The sequence below is a fragment of the Neolamprologus brichardi genome, chromosome 14, assembly GCF_056152115.1.
Source record: "Neolamprologus brichardi isolate AB-2024 chromosome 14, ASM5615211v1, whole genome shotgun sequence".
In the NCBI taxonomy this organism is placed as follows: Eukaryota; Metazoa; Chordata; class Actinopteri; order Cichliformes; family Cichlidae; genus Neolamprologus; species Neolamprologus brichardi.
In genome coordinates, this window is record NC_142117.1 from 21,586,622 (window position 1) to 21,610,840 (window position 24,219).

General features: G+C 37.6%; 1 protein-coding gene across 2 annotated transcripts in view; it reads right to left on the reverse strand.

The window, feature by feature from the left end:
- The window catches only part of grik4 (glutamate receptor, ionotropic, kainate 4), a 339,306-nt gene that overhangs the window by 194,208 nt on the left and 120,879 nt on the right, over positions 1-24,219 (reverse strand). The gene's annotated exons all lie outside the window — the stretch shown is intronic.

Below are 24,219 nucleotides of genomic sequence, written 5' to 3' on the forward strand. Positions count from 1 at the left end.
GTTCATGTGCTGGCAATGGAGCACAGCACCTGCAATGAATATAGTGGCTATACAGTGGCTGCTGCAGCCAGTTCAGCGTAATGTCTTATAATGGCTGACATTCAGAATTTAGACATGTTTTCTCACAATACACCATATGTTACATGGATCTTGCCATAATAGTCAGGTTTAATTCCCACCATTAAATTGAACCCACTCAGCGCACCACCCATCACGGAGATTAATGAAAGATGGAAACCAACCCAAGCAATAAACAGAGTGCATCTGCACACAGTTCTTGGATGTACTGCATCTATGGTGTGTAGGTATCATATTAAGCAGCCATGCTAGTCATCCATCATAGAAGCCTGGCTGGAAAACAATCACAGATTCAACCTGCCTCTGTGGCAGTGCACAGCCGGTGAGAGAAATGGCTTGTACCTGGAGGGTGGTGGATAATGGAGGTGAACATCAGAAACTCCAAACAGTGTTTCAGCAGTGGCTCAGACTCTGTCCTAAACCCAACCAGCTCTGAAATTATTCAGGAGGCCTGTGCACATCAATAAAATCTATGTGAAAGCAAAGTTTTTGATTCAAATACTAAAGTAGCACAAGTGGCTGGAAGGGCTGCTTTTCATTCAGCTACAGATCAATGCCTTTTAGAGATCAAGTGCTACAATGGGCCCAAATCACTAGGTCGTGTGCACAAGGACAAAAAAGCACTATAAACAGTTCTATGTATAGCAAATTAATAAATATTCTCAGGCGGGCACAATACCAACTCCACATTTCTTTAACAGCTGTGCCAAACACACTGGCACATTACATAAATTGCTCTACTCGTCTACAACAGAATATTGTTGAATGCGTGCCTTCCTCCTGTTTTGTATATACTCTTGTCTGTTATTTATTCTTGCTGTCCTACTATTTATATTTTTCTAGCAAAAAAGGCTATTCTATTCTAATTTCTTTTTATTAATGTATTAATTTAAGAACATAATGCTGACTACGAGTTGCAGTAAGTTATAGATACAGCAAAAACAAGGGGAATGGGTTTGGTTGAAGAGTAGGGTGTAATAACTGTTTTCATTAAGGTCCCAATCACCCAGGTCGAGAGACCAGTTGGCAACCAGTTGGCAGCCACTGGTCGCTAGGCAAAACATAGTGTCCCCTGACCAGGTGTGAGTGCTGGCTGTAGGTTACTGTCTGTCCGTGTAAAAATGTTGTTTGGCACTATTACTTGGCGCTATGTGACTGCGGAAATCTGACATAATACACACTTTTCCATAGTAATAGCAGGTTATAAGTGGGCTGCCAACCAGCCTCTACATGTGTATGGCTAAGGCTTAAGTTTGCAGTATAACACATGATAGACTGAGTAATAATGTCACAAAAATACTTTTTATTTCATTATAATAAAATATTTTGCAGTGCCCATGAACCATAGTAAAATTCAGATTTTGAGTTAATTCTTTGAGTTATTTTTTTTATCTCAGCAAGAAAATATGAATGTTTCCACTTTAAATTTATCCAAAAGTCACCTTATTCTTCCTGACTTTCAACTTGAGAAAAATAGCTTTATAAAATAACAGGAGAAAACAAATGTGTCCTGAAGGTGTTAAATGTGTAACCAAAGCTGCACATTACAATGCAGAAGCTCTAATAATCTTTAAAAACAAGTTTCATACTGACCCATATCATCCTGAAAGAGATTAATTTTCTGAAGTGCCTCTAAGATCTGCAGGTATTAACAAGTTGTTTTGGATCTAGAAGTGTTACTTAGGGTGTCATGAAAATTAGGCTTTTATGATTTAAAAGAATTGAACCACAAAAGTACTGGAAAGACGAGTAAAGACTGCTGTAACTCAGTCATCATTAAAGTGACTGAAAAAGATGACACTACAGGAAAAGCAATCTGAAGCTGTGATTGTCTCGCACACAAAGAGCAATAGGAACCATTAACTCATGGGTGTATATACTATATATAGGAGGTGTGATGAGGGTCACTGAGTCAAACTCTTACATAAAAGAAAGCCTGTCTTAATGAGAGAAGTGAGGAAAAGGAGAAAGAATTAAAAGTTGTTTTAGATAAAGCTGACAGACAGCATCAAGCTCATCAGGAAAAGGGAAAAAACAACAAAACAAGACAAACAACAAGCATCTGAAATTAACTGTAATTTGAAAGGTATTTTTTTTGCCTCTTGTCTTCACGCTGTCTTCTAAGCTTTCTAATTAAGCAGTCTGTTATAGCAGAGAGGGGAACACGGAGATAAAGCCAGGTTCCTTGTTTTCTGTGATCTCCAGTGTAACCTAGATATGATTCCCAGTCCTACAGTTAAACTGATGGTGTGAAGAAATGAGTTTGATACTTATTGAAAACACAGTCAGGGACACGGGGGGATGTACCTATGCTGGAAATTAAAGCTCCTATGTTTTCGCCAGGCTTTCATACCAAGTTACCTTTTTTCACCTTGTCTTTCAGTTTTCAGCTCTAAATATAAGGCAGAGCCATTCTGCAATATTATGATATGAAAATTAATCCCTGTGGTTTTCCTTATTGTTATTTTGCTCTTCAGCTTTAGATACATTGTGCTTGGTAATTACCCCTTTGGAAGATTAATATTTACATACTGTAGTTTGTTTAATGAGAAAGAAGGAGGAGATGGTGGTGTTGAAGAATTGCTAATGAACTTTTTTTGTGGGAAAACTGTATCAAGCGCTAATTACTATTCAAAGCAGAGCTAGCTTTCTCACCAGCTAGATGTTATAGGACAATAGTAAAGCAAGATAGATAGATCGCTTTACCAACCCTGCCGGGGAAATTACTATGTTACAGCAGCAGCATAGAGAGGAAAAGAAGTATAAGCCACAATAAAAACACAGAGTTAAAAGTAAAAGTACCACAGGCCCAAAGTGAATGTAAGGTAGGGCAAAAAAAATTGAAATATAATCATAGTAGAATGAAATAGTAAAAAATAAAGTTGAAGAGAAATAAAAAAATAAGATTGAGATTTTGCAAAATATAAATCTAGCAAATAGTAGTGCCAATAGCACTCATAAATCATATGTACACTATAAATCTGAGAAATGGCAGTGAGAAATACAAAAAATGTTTGAGTTTTATTATAAAGAAGGGTAGGAAAGATTTCCCGAAGCATATTTTATGGCAGTGAGGGAGAATGAGCTCTTCTGCCTCTGTAGTGTAGAATGGAGGGGAAATGATGGATTGTCCACGATGGAGAGCAGTTTGTTCAGTAACCTCTTGTCCCTCACTGATTCAAATGCCTCCTGATTCTGGCCAGTGATGGTTGCAGCCTTGTGGATTAGTTTGTTGATCCTGCTGGCAACTCTGGCACTGACGCCCTCCACCAACTAGGCAGATAGCAGCAAAAGTAAAAGCGACACACTACCGTAGACTGGTAGAAGATCTCCAACATCTCCTGCTCCACACGCTGAAGGATCTGAGCCTACTCAGGAAGTAAAATCTTCTCATCCCTTCTTCTACATGGCACCCATATTCAAATGAACAACCAAGTATCAGCTGTTTAACCTCCTCACCTATGATGTTAATGGGCTCATTCACTGTTTTTTTTCTCTTTTTTTCCCACCAGAAGTCAACCACCATCTTTTTAGTCTCACTCACATTCAGGGGGAGGTTATTTCTCATGGATAACTTCACCAAAATCCCCACCATTGCCTTGTACTCCTACTTGTAGTTACCCCTAATACACCAACGACTGCAGCTGCACCAGGAAGCTGCTGCAGATGGCATGATTCACTGTTATACTGGAAATCTGAGGTGTACACAGTAAACAGGAATGGAGACAGGATCATCCTCTGTTGTGCCCTGGTTTTACTGACAACCACATCAGACGGGAAGGCCCCCTGCCGTACAAATTGAGTCCTCTCTGACAGATAGTCAGCAATCTAGGAGACAATGGAAGTGGTGACACACATCCTGACCTTCTTCCCACTCAGCAGAAGTGGAGGGTGCTAAAGGCACTGGAAAAATAAAAAAAAACAACAACAACAACATTATTCACATAATGCCACCAATATCAGAGCGAGCACGCTGTAGCAGGTAAATGATGGCATTTTCCAGCCTGACATGAGACTGGTGAGCAAACTAAAGAGAGTCAAGAGCATGTTTCACCTAACAGATGGCTAGAGTGACTATTTGGCATTTGCTAATAGTTAAATGGCTAATTTTAACATGTGGCTGGCAAGGTTAACATTTATTATATCTGTTTAAAACCTTGATGTTGTTGAACCGGGAGCTTTACTGACCTCATGAAATTCCTCATAAATATGGGGTGTTAGCATTTAGGATGCTTCGCACGAGTTTGTTCAGTTCACCAGTTCAGTTTAAAATTGTGTGTCAGCTGGAGGAGCCGAAGACTGTTGGTATCAGCACTGCTGTAAATAAATGTCTAATCCACTAGCAATTTCATACCACTTAGTATCTGAGAAAAAATTTCTTTGACAACCTCATTTGGTTACATTCATCATCTACAGTACTTATGATACTTTAAAAAAGCGTATTTAAGTTAATGGATGTAAAGTTTCATATGAACTTATGTGTCCTAATGTGATATCCCTATTATTATATTTTTGTTTTCTTAATTATTTTCCTATCTTGTTATCTATGTATGGTATTCAAACAAGAATAGCTATAGGCCCATTCTAAGACTTAATAATGGGTTGTCATTCAGTCACTCTTTATGGAGCTATACATATGATATTTTGATTTACTTGCTGTGTTGTTCTCTGTGGATCCCGGTAATTAGCTCTTCTTGGGTTGTCTCTTATTTGTCTTTCAGTCTGTTAAAGAGTAAAGTTGTACATTTATCACACTTATGTAATTTATGCTTATAATTTAACTTAAGTAATTATTTTTTAACATTGTTAAAAATAATATATAATATTAAAACTATTTTTTTTGTTTTAGGAGCTCTTAAAGATATTTTGTCCTGAATGTCATGAGCGTCACAGAGATCTTCACTCACGACCTTGAATGGCATCCTTCAGGAAAATATAGTTGTCCCTGGAATTGCACCATTTAAAATATAGGTGTGATGGCACAGTATAAGTCAGTGTTTTCATTGACAAATAATAAAAAATTCCTACACTTTTAGAAAAAATTATTGGCCTTCACTATGATAGACAATTACGAAATAATGCCAGTTAACAGTAAAGAGCTAATATTAATTCAACCATGGCCAAGACTGTCACTCCACAAGACAATTTTAAGATTTGGCGCAGGGTTTTAAAAATGAAAATGAAATCAGGTTTTTATTAAATTCAATATTAAACAAAGAAATGCTTAACCGTTTACAGCATTTTCAATGAACCCATATGGAAAAGATATATATAAATCTTATAAAGTTTGTATCTGTCTTGTGTGAAACTTGTATGAAAAGCATACAAGAGTGAAAACAGATATAAGATCCCTTGAAAATTATATAAATGAAACTTCTATGTTTTGGATACTTCCTAAATCAATATATGAAAGTAATGAGAAAGTGGCCACTTTCATGAGTAACTCATATAAGCCTTATATGATTCACTATATGAAGTAGGCCACATGTTGTGCTAGTTTTTTATAAGTTTTTTTCTATTTCTTTTCCGTATGGGAAGACAGTACTAAAATCTTTTTTATTTTATGACTCATACCTTTACTATGTGTGCGCAAATCCTAAGAGGAACTCAAATCAAGTAAGGGCAAGGTAAGAACATCTGCAATGGTGACTGTATAGTGATTTTCAGTGTCAGTTTCAATGTAACCCAGTATAAGTTTTTGAGATTTCTACATTATCAGTGGGATTTTTTTCCACCAAAAACAAAAATAAATGGCACAAAAAGCCTGATGTAGCAAATATGATACAAATAAAAAATCTAATATGCAAATTCATATTAAGTTTTTGTTTTTTTATTTCGTCAGAAGGTAAACTAAACTCTCTATTTTCGAAAAATTCGAATTTTCTAGCAATTATTTCATGGTAGTCTTTAAAGGGTTAAGATGCTTTTAGTGACCTAATTTCAACTGAGGGATGAAGTACTTCTTTTACATGTAAATATACATCCATTACAGGCTTTTGCTGAAGAGTTCACACAATGTTGATTAAGTCCAGCGCCAGGCACATCTCTAGGGAGACATTTCACACGTAAATCAGCAATGATGGGTTTGCCAGAGCTGAAGAGGGCGCAATGGCTACATATCGGACAGTAACATAAATGAGGAGTGGGGTGGAGCCTATAACAAAAAAAGGGGGAAAAAAGAAAAGGAAGTGTAATCACGCTCAGTGCCAGAGGGGTGAGGCAGTTTTGAACTGCAAGTTTTGTCTAACTGACCTTTACTGTACAGAATGAAGCATGTTCAGGTTTTAAGAGGGGAAATGGACACACAGACACAAATTGTCATTAATTACTGAACTATATTAGAATCTGACTGGAGGGGATCTCAAAGAGACAAACAACGACCTCTCTAAACTTCCCCTAAAAAACTTCCCCTAAAAAAGATGACACGCCTACCTTTACACATAAATAGACGTGCACAATTTTAGCTCTTTTATCCATCAGTTTAACCCCTAGATAAATTTTCTCATTAATGAATTACACCTCTGTGAGGGTCTGTGTGGCTTACAGACGCAATAGGTTCTGCAGGCTATGCACGTAATTTTGTGTAGTTACAGTGCACTGCTCCTCTTCAAAGCCTGCGGTAATGTTACAATAATTTTCACAGTGATTCATGTCACGAGTATATGTGATCTATGGTTGCTGTAGTTTATTGTCACTGAAACAGGATTACTCCGCTTAATTACTGCTCAGTGCATGGTGTAGTCAATGACAAAGGGCAAAAGCAATACTGGTGCAGAAGAGAAGAGGAGAGGAGAGGAGAGGAGAGGAGAGAAGAGAAGAGAAGATGTGCGTCATACATTTTAAGAGATATATTGAGCTATTTAAGTGGCAAAAACATATTAGAAGTCTGTTACCACAAAGGAGGGCATGCTGAAGGACTGAAGATAGCAATAATCAGACCCAACTGTCATTTCATCTTTTATGACTATTCAATGTGTTGTTCTTTGACCTTGGAATATAACTGTAGATAGCTTTTTTCCCCTATGACATTTCTCCTGCCTAAAAAATAGAGGATTTAAAACATTACATGTTAGATTTTCCATGCATTCTAAAGGGACAACAATGTAACCTTCTGTCACTCTCTCCACTAAGGTCGCTTTATATGCAAACACCGTCAAGGTCATGCAAACTGTTGTATATCACAGTCCATCATGTGTGCTCCAGCTATCTCCTCATTGTCTTCATATTAGAAGCCACAGCTAGTGCCACAAACTGCAAATAAATAAATAAAAATACATTTTAAAAAGCTACGATTACTAATAAAGAAATTCAACTGAAAGTGAAAATTTATCTTTTTCTGGCTTGGTTTAAACAAATAAACGCATAAAAATCCAACATGTGCACACTCATAAACATACTAATTAAACATAAGAGTAAACACATAGATGGGGTTCACTCTCACTTGGCTTTGTTTATTAGTTTGTTTTTGGGTGCATTTGTTATTTCAGTTAAATCCCTGGAAAGTGATTCTAAAGGTTAAATTTTATGGGAGAAAAAGGCCGATTGTAGCTGCTTTTGGAGAATGGATATTATGCGTCTCAAGCGGCTTCACTGAACTAAATTTGCATTTTTCTCTCTGTCTCTTATTAGAACTTTGTAAGAGTAAATATTGAGCATGAAACCTCTTAAGACAAATATATGTCTTTTTTAGACAGATATCACTGTTACCTGTGCTACTGTAACACCAACATGTATGCGTGCATGTATTTCCAGGCTTCTTGAAGGAGATTCAAAGTTCTTCTTTGGAAATGGACCGCTTGTCTGTCAACATGATCCCACACTACTTCAATAATGTTGAGGTCCAGACTCTGGCAAGGCAAATCCATAATTGATTGTTTTCCACTGAGTTTTTTTTATTCTTTTATTGTATTGGTTGTGTGTTTGCGATCTTAAAAAATGATGCTGGCTGAAATGATCTGTAGGTCAGTATCAGGTGGTTTAACAAACAAACAAACAAACAAAAACCATTCCAATGAAAATGGTCAGGTAGAAGAAAAAGACTGAAAATGAGTGAAAAGAAGCCAATCTGCAAAGGAAAACTCAGAAAGCCCGGAGAAAGAAAATCTGTCTCCTCTTGATCAAAACAGAAAAGAAAGGTGAGGGGTGGATTAAGAATTTTGCACAATAGTGAATGGTACCAGTCAACAAAAAAGTATCTTAAATTAATTAGACAAGAACAGTAAAATCACATACTGCTGAAGACAGTAAAGTGAAGTTGTCCATCCCGTGATTGTACTAAGAAGTGAAGCTGCCTGAGCTGAGCTGTCCCATTTTAACCCCTGTTTGCAAAAGACAAGTAACACTCTACAAATCTCTATAATGTGTGGTGTAGTTGCTGGCAGGCAGATATGTAAGTGTGGGTCAGAGGCATCTAGATCTAAGTGTAAGCTCAGGGAAAGGATGTAGACCCTAGAGGGCTCAGGGAAGTTGAAAAGTTGAAAGGGGCAATAGGAGGTGGGTGTGGAAAAAGACTATGGAATATGTACGTGATTGAGGCTTGTATCAGGGGAGTACAACATTGTTTGTACAGGTGATAAGAAAAAAAGAGGAAGGAAGGAGTGAGAAAGGTATGGAACAACTCAAGGGAAGGAGACGGTAACATAAAGGCAGAAATGGAGGAAAGGGTGAGGTAAAGGGTCCTTAATCTGGAGGATCACAGAAGGATTTTGGCACAAGACAAACATGAACACAAAAAGGTTTTTCCTAGGCCCTCTGCCAGCTCTCCCTTTTAGTGTGACTTTATCAACATGGACATTTAAGTGAGCTTGACTGTATAATGAGCTAAGACAGGCGAACCGTTATAAACGAGGTGCTGAAGAAGCTTTTTAAAAAAAGAAAAGCAGCCAATGATACAGCAGCACGGAGAGCAAACGTGCAGTATGCACACACTGAGTAGTTCACCAAAACTTAAGCCAAAAATTCTACATCAACACTGATTAAATGAGACTAAACTAACAGCAACGATAATGGGTGAAGGAGAAATTTAGTTAATTTAATCTCACTCCCCTGAGGTCATCGACACAATAAGCACAAAGTGGTCTATCAGGTAATGCTCGCTTGTCCTGGCGTGTATTTTCTTATCAGCAGCCATTCAGCTTGGTGAAAGAGCAGTGGCTGACTTTTCAGACTACAATTGGAATTTCAGTGATTTTGATTATCGACTATAAGCTGAATATGCACAATAAGGAGTGGCCATGAATGCAGTGAGTTTCATACCAGCAGATCAAAAAAAAAAAAAGTCCTTAAGACCCCCTTTTAAGAACTAATGTGTGTGAAGTGATATTGTTTTGTGTTTGATTAACTGGCAGGAGTGAATTAGGAGTGATTGTTTAAAACCTCTTAGTTAAATGTGCAGCTGTGACGAGTGCATTGCACGCTGTTGCCCCCGAAAAATCCCAATCAGATACAGGGATCGCTAATGCTGTTCAACTGAGTGTGGTCTGAGCTCAGTTGAACTTCCATACAAGATTAAAGTTTGTCTATTAGTATTTAAATGGCCAAATAAAAATCCATACGAACAGCTGGCCTAGTGGCGACAGTTGCTCCTGAGATTCTAATGTGATTCACAAAAAACAAAAACAAAATAACAACATAACCATCCTGCATTCACCAGAGAGTGGAAAGGAGATAGAAAGATGCAAACAAATGGGCACTATTATGCCTGAAGCAATTGTTAAGAGATGCAAGAGAAACATCTGCATATGCCACAGTCTTATAGTCCTCGTGCACTCGAGGCAAACGGGATCATTAACATGGAAAGTACAATCACCCTCTACTAGCTAATCCAGGCCCTTTGTCAAAAATTGATGATGAGGCACTTAGGTCCACACAAGTTCTCTCGCCCCACATGCATCTTTACCACAGTAACAATATATTCATGCAAACTGTGCTGTGGTTTTCATTAGATCATATTCTCTTCAACTCACTTTGCAATGCTCAGAGTGGAGGCTTAGTGAGTCTTTCTGCATTATGACTTCTCTAGATTTTTAATATGAATGTAAAATCAAAGTTTATGAGCACCATTCTTTATTTAGAATTAGACCTGAGAAAGAAACAGGACTTAAAAAAAGGTAGAAACACAACAAACTATGAAAGCTAGGAGAACTTTGAGTTAAGCTGACAACCATGTACAAAGAGACCATAAACAACATCCATCCATTCTCTTCAGTTTATCCTTGTTATTATTATTTAGTTATATTTATTATTTTTTATAACCAGAAGAAGCAATTGTGGATTGGAAGGAGTGAATTATTGTCTCCTTAATTTAAAATACTGCTCTATAGTTTTAAAATCCCATGCAAGTATTTACATGCTAAAAATATTTCTTATGTCTTAAGGATGCTACTTTTGTCTCAAGGTAATGAATATATTATGTGTTTGCTGTAACTTCTTAGCTGGAATTATTGTGCAATAACTGTGAATCTGGGCTGCAAAATGTAGACCTAACTGTTTCCGTTTAATGCAATGCTGAATTGATTAAAACACGTACCAAGAAGTGTAATGATTACTTGATTCAAGGTGATTACTGAGGAATTATTATGTTTTTCTAGGTAATAATTAGATCTCTGGGCATTTGATTTAATCTGTTATTACAATAAAATTAAATTGGAACAGGAAATTTTGTATTTTTCAGCCCTGATTCATGGTTATCACACAGAAACTATATCAGGTGATTACATGTGATGGCCATACTTCCTGATGTTTGTTTTAATCAGATGTCAGCTGTTATGATGGTTGATGGTTGTCCTGTTTCTCTGTAAAGGATGCTGAACTCCTGAGTATCCTCAGATTCCTCCTCTTTGTGGGATTTTTCTGTCCTTTTGGGAGTGAAGCCCTGCTAGTTGGCTTTTTTGTTTTTTTGATAGTTTTAGGGAAGGAAGTTCTGAGTCCATACAGCTGATTGTCTGGCCGGCCCTGACACCAGCAAAGAATCCACAGCATCACACAAAATATTTATATGATTACCTTCAAACAGAGGTGTGTGCTCCTTTGTTTGAAGGCACTGCCTCTGGGCATATGGTTTAATACATTATTATATAATTAAATAGAAGCAAGTGTTTTTGCATTTTGTAACCCTGGCTCATGGTCACAATCACACAAAAGCTATCAAAGCCACCTGTTTCCAAGTAATCGTCACACATTTTAAGGTTTATTTTAATGAAATTTTCTAGAATTCAATAGAAATTTAATATTTAAATTATGACCTTCAAACATAGGAGAATGCTTTCATGTCACAACAGTAAAAAGATATTTAAATTGATTTTTGGATGTTATATTGTTACCCAAAACAAGAGTAGAAACGATTTTTATTTTATCTTATTATTTCTACAGTTCAATTGTTCTACATGTATTTGTCACCAGCAACAATTATTTCTATGTAGCAAGCACTGAAGGACTAAGGTAAGAATGGATTTATACTGGAAAGTGCAGCAGATCGGGATGTACCAGTAAAGGGTTGAATAGCTTTGTTGCGCTGCTGCAGTCTCTGGCCTTGCTGCTTTATCTCCCAGGGCAGATAGATCCAGAGCAGAACTACAGTGGCATGTGGAGGCCTAATGTGCCAGTGCACTCGGCTCACCAGGGACTGAATCCTGGCATTGCTTACACACTACTGCTACAGAACATGCTTTTGATTTGTGTTCACATTTTCCTGACTGGAATACTGGCCTCACAAGACTCAAAGAAGGAAGTCAAACTTTACTTCTCACTTATTCTTGGAAGACTGAATGAAGTGACAGGACTCCCAAGAGGTATAAAGATAATCTAACAACAGTCACATATTGACTGGAACTGTTCCACATACAGACAATCTCATGACAAAATTCTTGTTTTTACATACATGCAGATTCATTCCCATCCACAGCCCACGGTGACTATTTTTCAGAAATCGTCTAAGCTATCCTTTCAGTACTATTTCACTGAATGTAAGACAGTAGGGGAAAAGGAAAAACAGCAAGCAGTGTAAAATAACACAGTGCTATGGGTTTGCATTCCCTGTCATCCCCAATTTTTGAGTCGCCATTGCAGAGTCCTTCTGCAGGTACAAAGCCACTTTTAGGAAAATGAGGTTTTGATGCAATTACCTCAGGTGCAAGCCTATTTTCTTGTGCCCGTATCTTTTTGGAAATTTCCAAAGAAGAAGAAAGCAGAAAGGGAAAAAGTTAAGCCTGTTGTTACAGTGATTGGACAGTGCAGAACAGTTTGAGTGCTCCTTTTGGCACCAAGTTGTTTTCATTTAAAAATCAACACTGAGGTCTTTTTTTTTTTTTTTGAAAAAGTGCATTCAGTGTTGGTAGCTTTTCAGAGGCATACATCCTAAGACCTCTAAAAATAGCTAAAGATTGCTAATACATGGTGGAAGGTGGACTTGTTAACTCTGTTTGTTACACATTCTGTATCTAAAACATGCTAATATGTAGAAAAATGCTTCTTTATGTCCATGATCAAGATCCTTATTAAAAAAAAAACAACACGCTGACGTGATCCAAACGTCAGTGCTGCTGTTTTTGTTGGTGAGTAAGCAGCTAATACCAACATGTACAATACTCGGTTTCTTCCATTGAATATCTTTGCCATAAAACTACAGCAGTAATGATTCATGTGTTTCAGATACAGTCTCTGATTTGAGAGAGGAGCTATGTAATTTGTAAGGATAGCACAGCGGCAATGGCATTAATTATTTACATCTCCCAACACGGCAACAGGATCACTCAGTATCGGAAGTAAATAACGTTCTGTGTTTTTGTTTCTAAATGTCATATTAGAAAGCTAGTTCTCACAGAAGTTTCGTATCAAAATATTAGGAGAAGCACACCTTAGAACTTCAGATGAGTTCTAAGGACTGTCAAATCTCTGCACATTATTATGAACAGTAAGCACATATATATTTTTGACTCATGTCTTGAGGAGTGTTTCATTTTTGTGGCTTCTGCACTTAAACTCAGTAACAGAAAAAAGATACAACCTGTATGCCTCACAAAAATAGTTAGTGAAAATATAAACAATTTCACATATTTTTTTAAAACCTCCAGAGAGCACTGCTCCACAAACCCGTGCCTACCCTACACTTCAAACCAAACTGTATCCGAGCTGACAGGTTCAGAACCACGGCGAAGAGAAAAGCTCAGTGCATAGGCTACTGTCAGTGTGTGCAATGACAAAGGGTGGTAAAGAAGTGATAAATAAAAAACACAGTGATACATGCAAATTCATGAGCCAGAAAAACAATTTATGCCCTCAGTGGAGCATTTTTCATGTCTAGTCCTTCTCAAACCAATGGGATGTTGGAGGATAACACTCCTCTTCAAAAGCTTTTGTGCTTTACTTCAACTTGGCCCAGCACAGATTCCTTCTTTAATTATTAAAACATATACACAAGGCACCAGGATTTAAAGAGAACTGACCATGTGCATTTTTATAAGTGCTAACTAATCTCCAAAGGACTGTTGAGTTTTGTTCTTCCCTGTTGGATAAATTAGAGCTGACATTTTGCATTAACTGTAGACGTAGGATTATCTCTATTAGACTGTTAAAACATAAATGGGTCTTTTCAAAGAAACAAACAACAAGCGGAACAACTTCAAATGTACAAATGATCCTTTACCAACTGTTGGCACCATAACCAGCATCACCATTTTTCAAGCTGCCTGTTCATTAAGCAGTACATTTGCTAATATATATTGCTCAAGTATAATAACATATCGAATGTGACAGTAACAATAGGGAAAACAGTAGTTGCAGTCTAGGGCATGACCAGAATTATTTTGGTTGACAGCAATAAGACAGCGTCAGTCTGTACCCGTTTGCTATCAGTATGCGATGGAGTCACTGGAGTCAAGTTTGCAATTACACCAACTGTGACAAATCTGTAACTGCGACCTGTCGGCAAACATTACAAATCAGTTGTCATCTACGTAGAGGTAACTTCAAATTAAACAGGAATTCACATAAATTGCTAACATTCAGAGGCGAGTCAGAACCTCATAGATTTAAAACAGAAAATGAGAAAGATTTCGATTCTTTTTATTGTGTGTAGGGTGAAGATGGAGTCACATGAGTATCTTATGCAGTCAATTCAGTATAGCAGCACATGAACAAGCCCCGCTGCTTGCTTATGCTGCATGTGCTGGTCAGACTGGCCCCTAACAAGAAGGTAATAAGTAGCACCACTGCAAAGCGGTAAAAGCTGTAAGATGAGTAAGTGGGAATTTGTGTCAGGCGTTGTGTGGAGGCGAGGAAGAAGGAACCCAAACGCAGGACTCACAGGTAGGTGAAGACTGGTGGATGTTTATTATAAGGAGTGGAGGAACAGAGGGTGAACGGACACTGACTGGCTGGAACACTGAATGGCTGACTAACTGAGAGAACACGGGGAGGACAACATCACACGAACATCATCAATGACACGACAAAGAACGAATAGAAACAGAAGACTTAAATACACAGACTGATGAGGATGATAATGAGAGACCGGTGAGTACACAGCTGAACATAATCTGGCTAACGGCACGAGACGAGCTAACACAGGAACAAACAGGAAGTGACGAAATAAACTGAACGTGAACAAAACGGAAAGCACTGGGTCACCGACCCAGGAACCCTGACAATTTGTCCAACCGCACAAGAAGGTTGTGTTGTTGTGGCAATGTTGGCAACTGAAATATCGAATAGAAAAATACAGGAAAAGAAGTTAGCAGTGACATTGGCTTGAAGATATTGATATTGAGCTTATCTCTGATATACAGTAGTCTTCATATATATTTAATTATTCATACATATACGTGCTACTTTTGGTTGCTCCCTTTTATGCCAGATGTAACCCCAAAGGGAAATTGTGTCTGCAGCAGGAAACAAACCAGTAACCTTTCACTTGACATGCAACTGTGTAAACTTAAACATAAATAAATAAATAAATAAAAGAACATTTCAGAAAAGATAAGCAGATAAAAATCAGTGGCTTTAACCCGTAAAACGACTGTTTGCAGCTGAAACTCATTAATAACTTGGTCTCCTACTTAACTGATCAATATCAATATCCCAGAAGTTTGACTGACTTGACGCTAAACTCTGATAAAAAAAAAAAAATGTTCTTTTTAATTTTCTTTGAGCAGTTTGCATGTATATAAATAGAATATCTGATACTAGCCCTACACATAAGCCAAACTTAAAATGTAATCCCAAGAATTTTAAAACACATTATTAACCCGTACGCCTTGTGAGTCAAGTGTCCAAAATTATCCGTGCAAAAAAACTCTTTTCTGGAGGTGACAATTTTCACAGTGTGAAATTAAACTCTGTCAAAGGTACGGCTATAAAGTGAAATTCAAGCCATTCAATAGGTTCTGAAAAATGGATAAACACAGAGAAAATGGGGGGTTGTAAGTGGTTTTAATGGTGATGTCTTAACCCTGCAGCTGCAAAACCATACCTACTTTGCATATTATTATTGAATTGCCCATGATTTTTGTCATTTTTCTGTGTTGTATGCGCATTCATGAGCAAGTAGACACAAATGCAAAGACTCACACAAACACAAAAACACACATGCTTATATATGTGCACCCATACAGCAGGACTTATGAAATTTCACAGCTCGCCTGTGTGGAAATTTTTTCTGATTAAATTTCATTTACTGCAACCGGGGTTTCATCACCCAATAAGAGGAAGAGAAGCCGAAGTGCCGATACATGCTTGGTTCCACTAGGCAGCAGGAGAATATCAAAACATGTCACCTATCCTCTTTTTGCACTTTGCTTTCCATCTCTTTTTTCTTGCTTCACTTCTCCCATCCCTTTCACACATCCTTCAACCTCACCTTTGACCTCACCTCCTTTCTCCTTTCTCACAGTCCTTTTATTCCACCAAAACATCACATCCCTCACCCAACACATTGCTTGACCAAGCAGAATGACAACAACCCACAGAGGTACTACAATATCCTGAAACCCGAACAATGACAGAACATCAGCGGTGAAGAGCCTTCTCTGGGCTATAGAGCACGTTTCCAAAGCTGTCAAATAGTTGCCTTAGTGTGCTTTTACCACACGAACACATGTTTTTCACACAATGAATCAACTTTATCTACTTTATTTAAAGATTAAAGTGAATTTACAACGTCAGATATTGAGACTGCAGCCAACAAGATTTTGATTAAGAATTCACCTTTGCCTCATTTTCCCTCATCATTTAGTTATGTATTAGTTATTTAGAATCTATGATTCTCAAATAACATCTTGATATTTTTTTTGTATGTGTGTGTATTTGAAAAAACTGCATATATTCAGTCTATTATTTCAAAGGCCAAAAAGGAAGTAAATACTGCCAACTGAGATTGCAGGACCAGAAAATCATAGACGTCTCTAATTAAAACACAAATCAGAACAAAAGAGCTCTTCAAAGCTTTTTTGTTGATTAATAAATGAAGAAAAACGTCAAACTTTGTCTTATTTCTGCTTCTAATTTGTGAATAATGTAGCTTACTTTTTATTCTTCATATTCTGGTTTCTGGATTCTGGATGGGAAAAACAAGCAAGTCAAAAGCTTTGAAAATAAGTTACTTTTTTGGGTTTGTTCATAAAGAATTGTGACATTTTATTGAGGGACCTGATTGTTTACCTGAACTGTTTTTTGCCGTAAATGTGCTGATAGGTAAACTTTGTGCACTTGGTGTAATTTGTATTTGATGGAAATTAGTAAATCCAACTAGCTGGTATAGCCACATGGCTCAGGGTCAGCTTTAGCAGTGATCTAGGTCATAACCAAAATTTGGGCGATACAGTAACTCATCCAGTTCATCATCCATCCGAAGACAGCTATAACATGTGAATTAGAGAAATAAGGCTATGCATTTCTTGTCACTGGTTGGCTGTATTAATTAACTAATGGAAATTATAATTTACTGAGAAATGATGGATAGAATGGATTGATGGAGAAGTAATTTTGGCTCACAAACACATCCAGGGAAATTAATCACTAAAATCCTACCATGACTCTAGGAGGAATAGCAATTCTGGAAAATGGAAAAGCGCCCATTAAACAACAACTACTACCTTAGGGTCATAGGCTTAGTCAGAGTGAACGCCCATTAGATGGTAAGTTTCAATAAAAACCAATGCCAATGAAGGAGTAGTATTTCTTGTGAAGTGTGAAGTCACAGGCGGATACCTTACCATCACATAAACCCCTCAGTCTCAAGGATCGATGGGTTTATTTTAAAATAATAATAGAAATTACTGCTAGAATTCAGTACAGCAGATTTCAAAGGAGAAAAAATGAAAGACTTGAATGAAGACTCTTCATTTAAAATAAGATGGCGTGACTGAACAGAGTGGTTTCAACTGTGGCCATTAAACACTCTATAAGGAACTTGGAGCTTCCACTCAAGTGCACTTTTTGATTGAAAAAACAATTAGCGCTATAAAAATAGGCATTTCATTAACAACTTTTGAAGTTGTTATTCATACATACTGGCTTGAGCACTGCTGCCCACCTACAAGCAGTGCAGTGTTGCTCATATCGACGGCTCACAAAAGGCAGAAATTTTCAAGCTGTTAGGATAATACTGGTCAATGGCCACGCGCCAGTCTGGGAGCTAATCTTGACCACAGCTTGGAAACATGAGGCAGCAGAACATACGCAAGCTGATAAACACATACTCACAGCACAACAGAACGAAACAACAGTTCCATACTGAGCTGTCGAAAAGATGGATTGATGGTTCAATATTTTTCATGCAGTTATTTCACAATTTTGTCTGAGCACACAGCACTTTCATGGTGGTTTCTGTGACTTGTTTGTTCTTTCTTTGCAGGCAAAGTTTAGTCTGCATGTACCCCTCACTCGTATTATATGTGGTTTTAAACAATCAGAACTTAATGCTTATTGCAAATTCAATGCTAGTTATAAATGGAGCTGACAAGGTTTGCGTAATTTCCAAGCTTGAGTCTTTTGTGTTCATAAAATGCAATTTGAACAATCAAAAAATGGTACATGAGCTCAACAACTTTTATTTGATTCAGTTCTGCTCATTTTTTATTCATACAGCACCAATTCACAGCAGCTGCCTTAATGTACTTTATTGTGTAAGGGAAAGACTCGCCAATACTAAAGCAAAAACCCCAATAAACAAGCACCTGGTGAGAGCAAGGAGGAAAAACTCACTCAAGAATTCACTAGGAGTTAAAAAAATAATTCATATGTCATTTTTTTAAGTACTTCTATGAGTGGCAATACGAGGCAGAAAATGGCATTTAGTCTCAGATAAGAAACTTTAAAATAAGTCTGGAGTAAAAGCCCATTTTTATACACTCACCAAGTCATGACAGTCTTTTGATTGCTCTTTAACATGCTTTCAAATACACGGCTGGCATTCAGACTATGAATTGTTTTGTCTAAAGATTTAGAATTGAAGGAAGACTGAGCAAATCAGAAAGATTTTCTGTGGCTTTGCAGCACAAGTAATTGATTCTCTTGCGCTTCTCCATTTGTGCTGCAGCCTTGAATGCCAAGGCATTTTAAACTGACTGATTTGCATTTTTTTTTCTTTTCCAGAATAATAAAAGGGCACATGTATCTTAGATATACAGCCCACCCATACAAAAAGCACTCATATATAGCATGAAGATGCTGTTTCATTGGTAAAAGGCGAGCATTGAAGTAATTGGAGGTTACACTATTTTCTCAGGGAAACACTGGAAAGCAAAAAGTAGTTGCTAGGCAACTGCTCATGCTAATTCATTGGGTTATATTGTGTAACTACAATGTGAATGTAAAGTATTTACATGAATAAAAGGAAATATAAAAGAATCTTGAAAATGTTCCTTTATGGTGAGCAATTTATTTAGATGAATTAGATGAATTAATTTAACAAGTAGATGACAAAACAGTCCAAGCTTTCAAAGACAACTTACAATGGGACAATTCATATGATTCTTCAATAGTGCATGAATATTGTATGCCATTAAAACATGATTTCATAATGTTATATCGTTAACATTTAGAAAACTGTATGAGAATAAGAACAGAAATAACACTTTTATGATGTTTAATATTAAAAATACAAATGTAACTATTTTTTTGTTTCATAGAAGACAGTAACAGCAAGTTTTTTGCCTTAATGCTAACTTATCACAAATCATTATTTATATTAAATATATGTTCATTCTATCAGCAGAAAAAAGAGCAATTCTCCCTTTTAGTGCAGAGACAGAATATTTCAATGCAATAGTTCCCACAACGAGCTATCGTTTTCCATTTAGGACATCCAAATGTCATTGTATCCTTTGCCAAACGTGGCTCTGAAGTGGGTGTGAATGATGAGTCTGTGTGCCCTTTTTTCTCATCGCAAACAGGCATTCTCCCTTTAAATCTCCTTCTCATCCTGTGACCCACCAATCATATTTGACCGACTGACATTTTGAAGAACCCTATAGACTAGTTAAGTGACAGGACTCAAACCCACACGCACGTTGTACACAAACACTCACGCGTGCCAGTCTGACACAAGAATAATTACAGGCAAAATGGACTGAGAGAGAAAGACGAGGAGAAAAAATATTAATCATTGGATTTGACATGTTTTGCCACTACCTGTCAACCTAATGTTTGTCAAGGTTTAGAGGAGATGACAAGACAAGCACGGTCATGAAGCAGGCATACTGCCTTATTATGTATGACACATACCCTCCAGGTGGGCAGGTGCTTGCACACACACAAAATTAGAAACCCACATTGTCTCTGTTGGAGATGAATACATGTTAGTTTCCAGCCTCCACACACACTAGGTAAGGGGATACTGAATGCATGTATGGGCTGCAAACAATACATAAACCTCTAAAATTGCATAATGAGTCACTGGGATCTATTGTCCTCAGTCAATGCGCTCCATAGTCCTTAACACAGTTGTCAAACTGTACAATTTAGCATGCAGCAAATTAAAAACAAATAGATTGGAAATAGACTGTACAAAACAGGTTCATAATACCATGAACAAATTAAGCGATCAATATTTATAAGCACAAAGCAGCAAATGATGATCCTGCTGTTCATGCAAATGAAACAGTGAGAATCATACCCAATAAGTTCAGTGAGGCCAAAACAAAGTAGAGTCATCTGTTTGGGTACTTGTTGGTTGTCATCTGCTAGGTTTAATGTGGTTAATATAATCAAGTCAATTTAAAGACTCAGTATCCTATTAAAGATGAAAGATGTATTGGATACATTTGGTGGTTTCCCTAAGACATTGGATGCCTTGAAGCATGAAACTAGCTTTGCTGGAGCTATGTTGTTTCCTCCTCTCGTATACTTTTTAGGTGGAACCAAAGGTAGGTTTTTCTCCATGAGTAGAAAAATGCCTGTGTAGCAGCTGTCTTTCCTAATAATGCAAGTGGGGAGTCTGGCCATCCAACCAAAAGAACTGCAGTTTGCAAAAAAAACAATACTTCTCCATACAACATGGCTCTGTTTGAAAAAAAAAAGAAGCTGAATACTGTATCTTGCTGCTTATTGTGCACAGTTTTTGGCTCTAGGCTGGAGCTACTAAACGCTTTGCCAGTGAAGACGGGCCTTTATTGTGTGGACTGAAAATTGGAGGAGAAGAAGAGAGACATAGAAAGCAATCAATAGCAATCGATAGCTAAGGCAGCAAGTGCTTTCTGTGTTTCTTTGTGTTTGCACACATAAATGTACATGTGCGCTGCTTCTTCAGAAAGTGTGTAAGCTGTACTGTGGCCCCTTGCCCTGTCTTTGATCTGTCCCTTTCCTAAGAGATTTCAGACTCACAGGCTCTAGCCTGCTAGCTAATGCTGGGCCGGCTAAGCCAAGTTGAGCTGCGTGGGTGCCACCTACACACTGCAGCTTTCTGTCTCTACTTCTTTCAGCCTCGTTTCAACACCTCCTCACAGCACCCAACACTAAGTGCTCACCCTCATCTCTGGCTATGTCACTACTTATGCTTTGCCTTCATTGCGGCCTTCATTGTTGGTAAGGAAATAAATTTAATGTTGATTCTTTAGTGTCATTTTCAAAATTGTATTTTCTGGAACAATATCCAACAGATGTTCCACTGATGCTAAAAAAAACTCCTAACTTCGTAACCTAGCAAAAAAAATTTTCTTTAAAAAAAGATGAATAAATATGTCATTATTAGCACTTTTTAAAATTTCAGCTCACAAAATGTGGCGCTAAAAAGGGCATTCGAACTTTTGTTGTACAATCTACAGGTTATTGATCCACTTACAAGGTCAACATTTCAATTTGATGCGTTTTAACCAAACACTTGCAGTGGAACGGCATTCACACCAGCATTCCTTGTACTTTGTATTTACTGCTAAAAACAGAAGTAAGCCTTCTAAAATGCTGACATTACCATTCACTTTAAAGCACTGTTATTTCTACAGATATAAAAGAGCCCTGGCATGGCTGTCGATTCTTTAATAAGTGTTTTTTTTTTTTTTTACTGTATCTGTTAAATGTAACTGCTTAAAAAAGCAAGGTCATATAATAAATACAGCGCCGTTGCAACAAAACTCTGTGAACTTTGTAAAACTGCACACGAAATGTGGTTTGAACTTTATCCAAGTAACAATTAAAGATTAATAAAATATGACTAAACAAAAAAGTTGCACTTTTCACGTCTTTATTGAACACATTTATCACACGCGCCGGAGGCTGGAAAAAGTACACTAATTTAGTCAACTGCAGAACATCCTCTAACAGCGACATCCATCAGACATTTTCCACAGCTACTCATGAAACAATACAACACTGTTTCTGTTTATATATCTGCGTTGTCTTAGTTGAACAGGCCTATTCCAGTCATGCCACGGCTTCCCAATTCAGTTAAGATCAGGGCTCTGACCTGACCATTGCAGAACATGAATGTTCATCTTTTTTAAACAACTTTGCTTTGCTGAGCCAGAATCGCACAATCTAACCTAAAGCCATGGTCTGCTGCCCTGTCATTCTCCTGTAACATTTCTTGATACAACATTTAACGTATTATTATATCAAAGATTGTATGATATCCAGGCCCTGAGATCAACCCCAAACCATCACACCCTCACCACCAACCTTTATAGATTGGAGGTTTTGGTCTTGGTGTGTGATGCATTTTGGCTCCAAACTTATTGTGGCGTATTTCTGCAAAGTGATAAACTTTTGTCTCATCGATCCACAGAACATTGCCACACAAGGTTTATTCATTCTCTTTCACTGTTTTTCTCATAGCGGGGACACTTGAATAAAGGTTTTAGCAAGTTGTAGAAATTTGCGCAGGTGTTTTGTTGTTGATTTGTTTTTATCCATCTCTTTCAGAATTGAACACAGCACTTTTAGTTTGATCTTTGCAGGGCGCCCACTCCGACGGAGAGCAGCAGCAGTCCTGAATTTTCTTCGGTGGTAGACAATTTATCTGAACACCCAGGCCTTTTGAAATCCTTTTGTTGCCTTCCACAGCTTTGTGATGTTACATATATATTCCTTCTTCTGAAGACCTGTGAGAAGTACTCAGTCTTTGTTGAGAACAGCACAATGTGTCAGAAAGCAAATTTCTTATCTATAAAATCCATAGATCCCTTTTCTGTTTCCCTAGTTGAGATACGTTGAACACCTATCTGAGATCTGATCTGGTCTTGGTGATATAACTCGCTTCAATGAACATTATTTGGTGCCATCACTGAATTTCAGTATTAGGCTGCTAGCTGCTGTTAAGTACTCTCTACAATGGAATATAGGTAGCTGGCTCTAAACCAGTGGTCTCCAACCCCCGGGCCTCGGACCGGTACCGGTCCGTGAGTCGTTTGGTACCGGGCCACGAGAGTTGAGGCTCAGGTGTGAAATGTATAGTTTTCAGGGTTTTTATCGGTTTTCAGCGTTATTTTGTTATCGTTTTTATCGTTAACTCGGTTTTCCTGGGTCTTTTCACGTGTGTTATGAATAAATCTTCTTTTTTTCGGTACCGGTACTAGTTTTATTTTGTTGTATTTATCCGCGACACCCTAAAGGCTGGTCTGTGAAAATAATGTCGGGCATAAACCGGTCCGTGGCGCAAAAAAGGTTGGAGACCGCTGCTCTAAACTGTCTGCATATACTGCCTTTACTAATCATTAGTCAGTGATGTGTACTGGCAATTTTAATTGTTACTCGCATAGTGCGTAGTTTGTCTCTATTTTATGTATCAGATATTTGAGCAAAAAAAGAATTGTGGTTCTGTGGGTTCAGTGCATCCTAATATGAAATGCAGTAAATATGATAAATGCTATAAAATCATTATTCTGTGGGACCTTGCTCAAAGCTAATAGGTGACATGTGTACTAAATTTAGTATACTGTAAATACAAATGTTGCATATCGGTAAATACATGTTTTATTTATATGTATTTACAGATATACATGACCACACATTTCACTGGCAGTTACCGTATAGGCCCTTTCCACTGCAGTGCCATTTACTGGAGCGGTAACCCACAAAATACTTTAAATTTAAGTGTTTTGTTGATTTTAAAAATTGCTAGTCAGTGGATATTTTTTTTCCTGGTGTGACCTTGGTGGAGATCATTGCCAAAGAGAAGTCTCCTCATGGCATGTCTGCATGCAGGTCCCATGAAACCAAAAGCAAATGCTGGCGTGGCTTCTTTTTTTCGAGGTTGCAGGCAGACACGAGCGGTCACTTTGTAATGAGCGATTGCAGTGCGGGCTGAGTAACCTTCAGATTCGCTGGAGCTTAATGCTCACAGTATTTGGCAACATGATATAAATTACATCTAATGACTTCAATACACAGAGAAATAGAGTTAATGGGAATGGTTGATTAAGCCTGCCAGTCAACACCCAGAAATCACTTGGTTAAATTAGATGAAAACTGAATTCAGACTGCAGGGTCTGTGTAGGCCCATGTGGATGACAAGATCAGGACTGATTTTTTAAATCAGAAAGTTCTTAAACAATGCTTTGGGTAATCTAAACTAATGTAGGAGTTTGTTTTGTTTGTTTTTTTAAATGAAAGCAGAAACCATTTGCAATATGACTTATAACTACTAGTACTTTTATTTTCTGCACTATCGACCTTGTGTATTTCCAAGTTCTCTATATAATTAACACCAAAGAG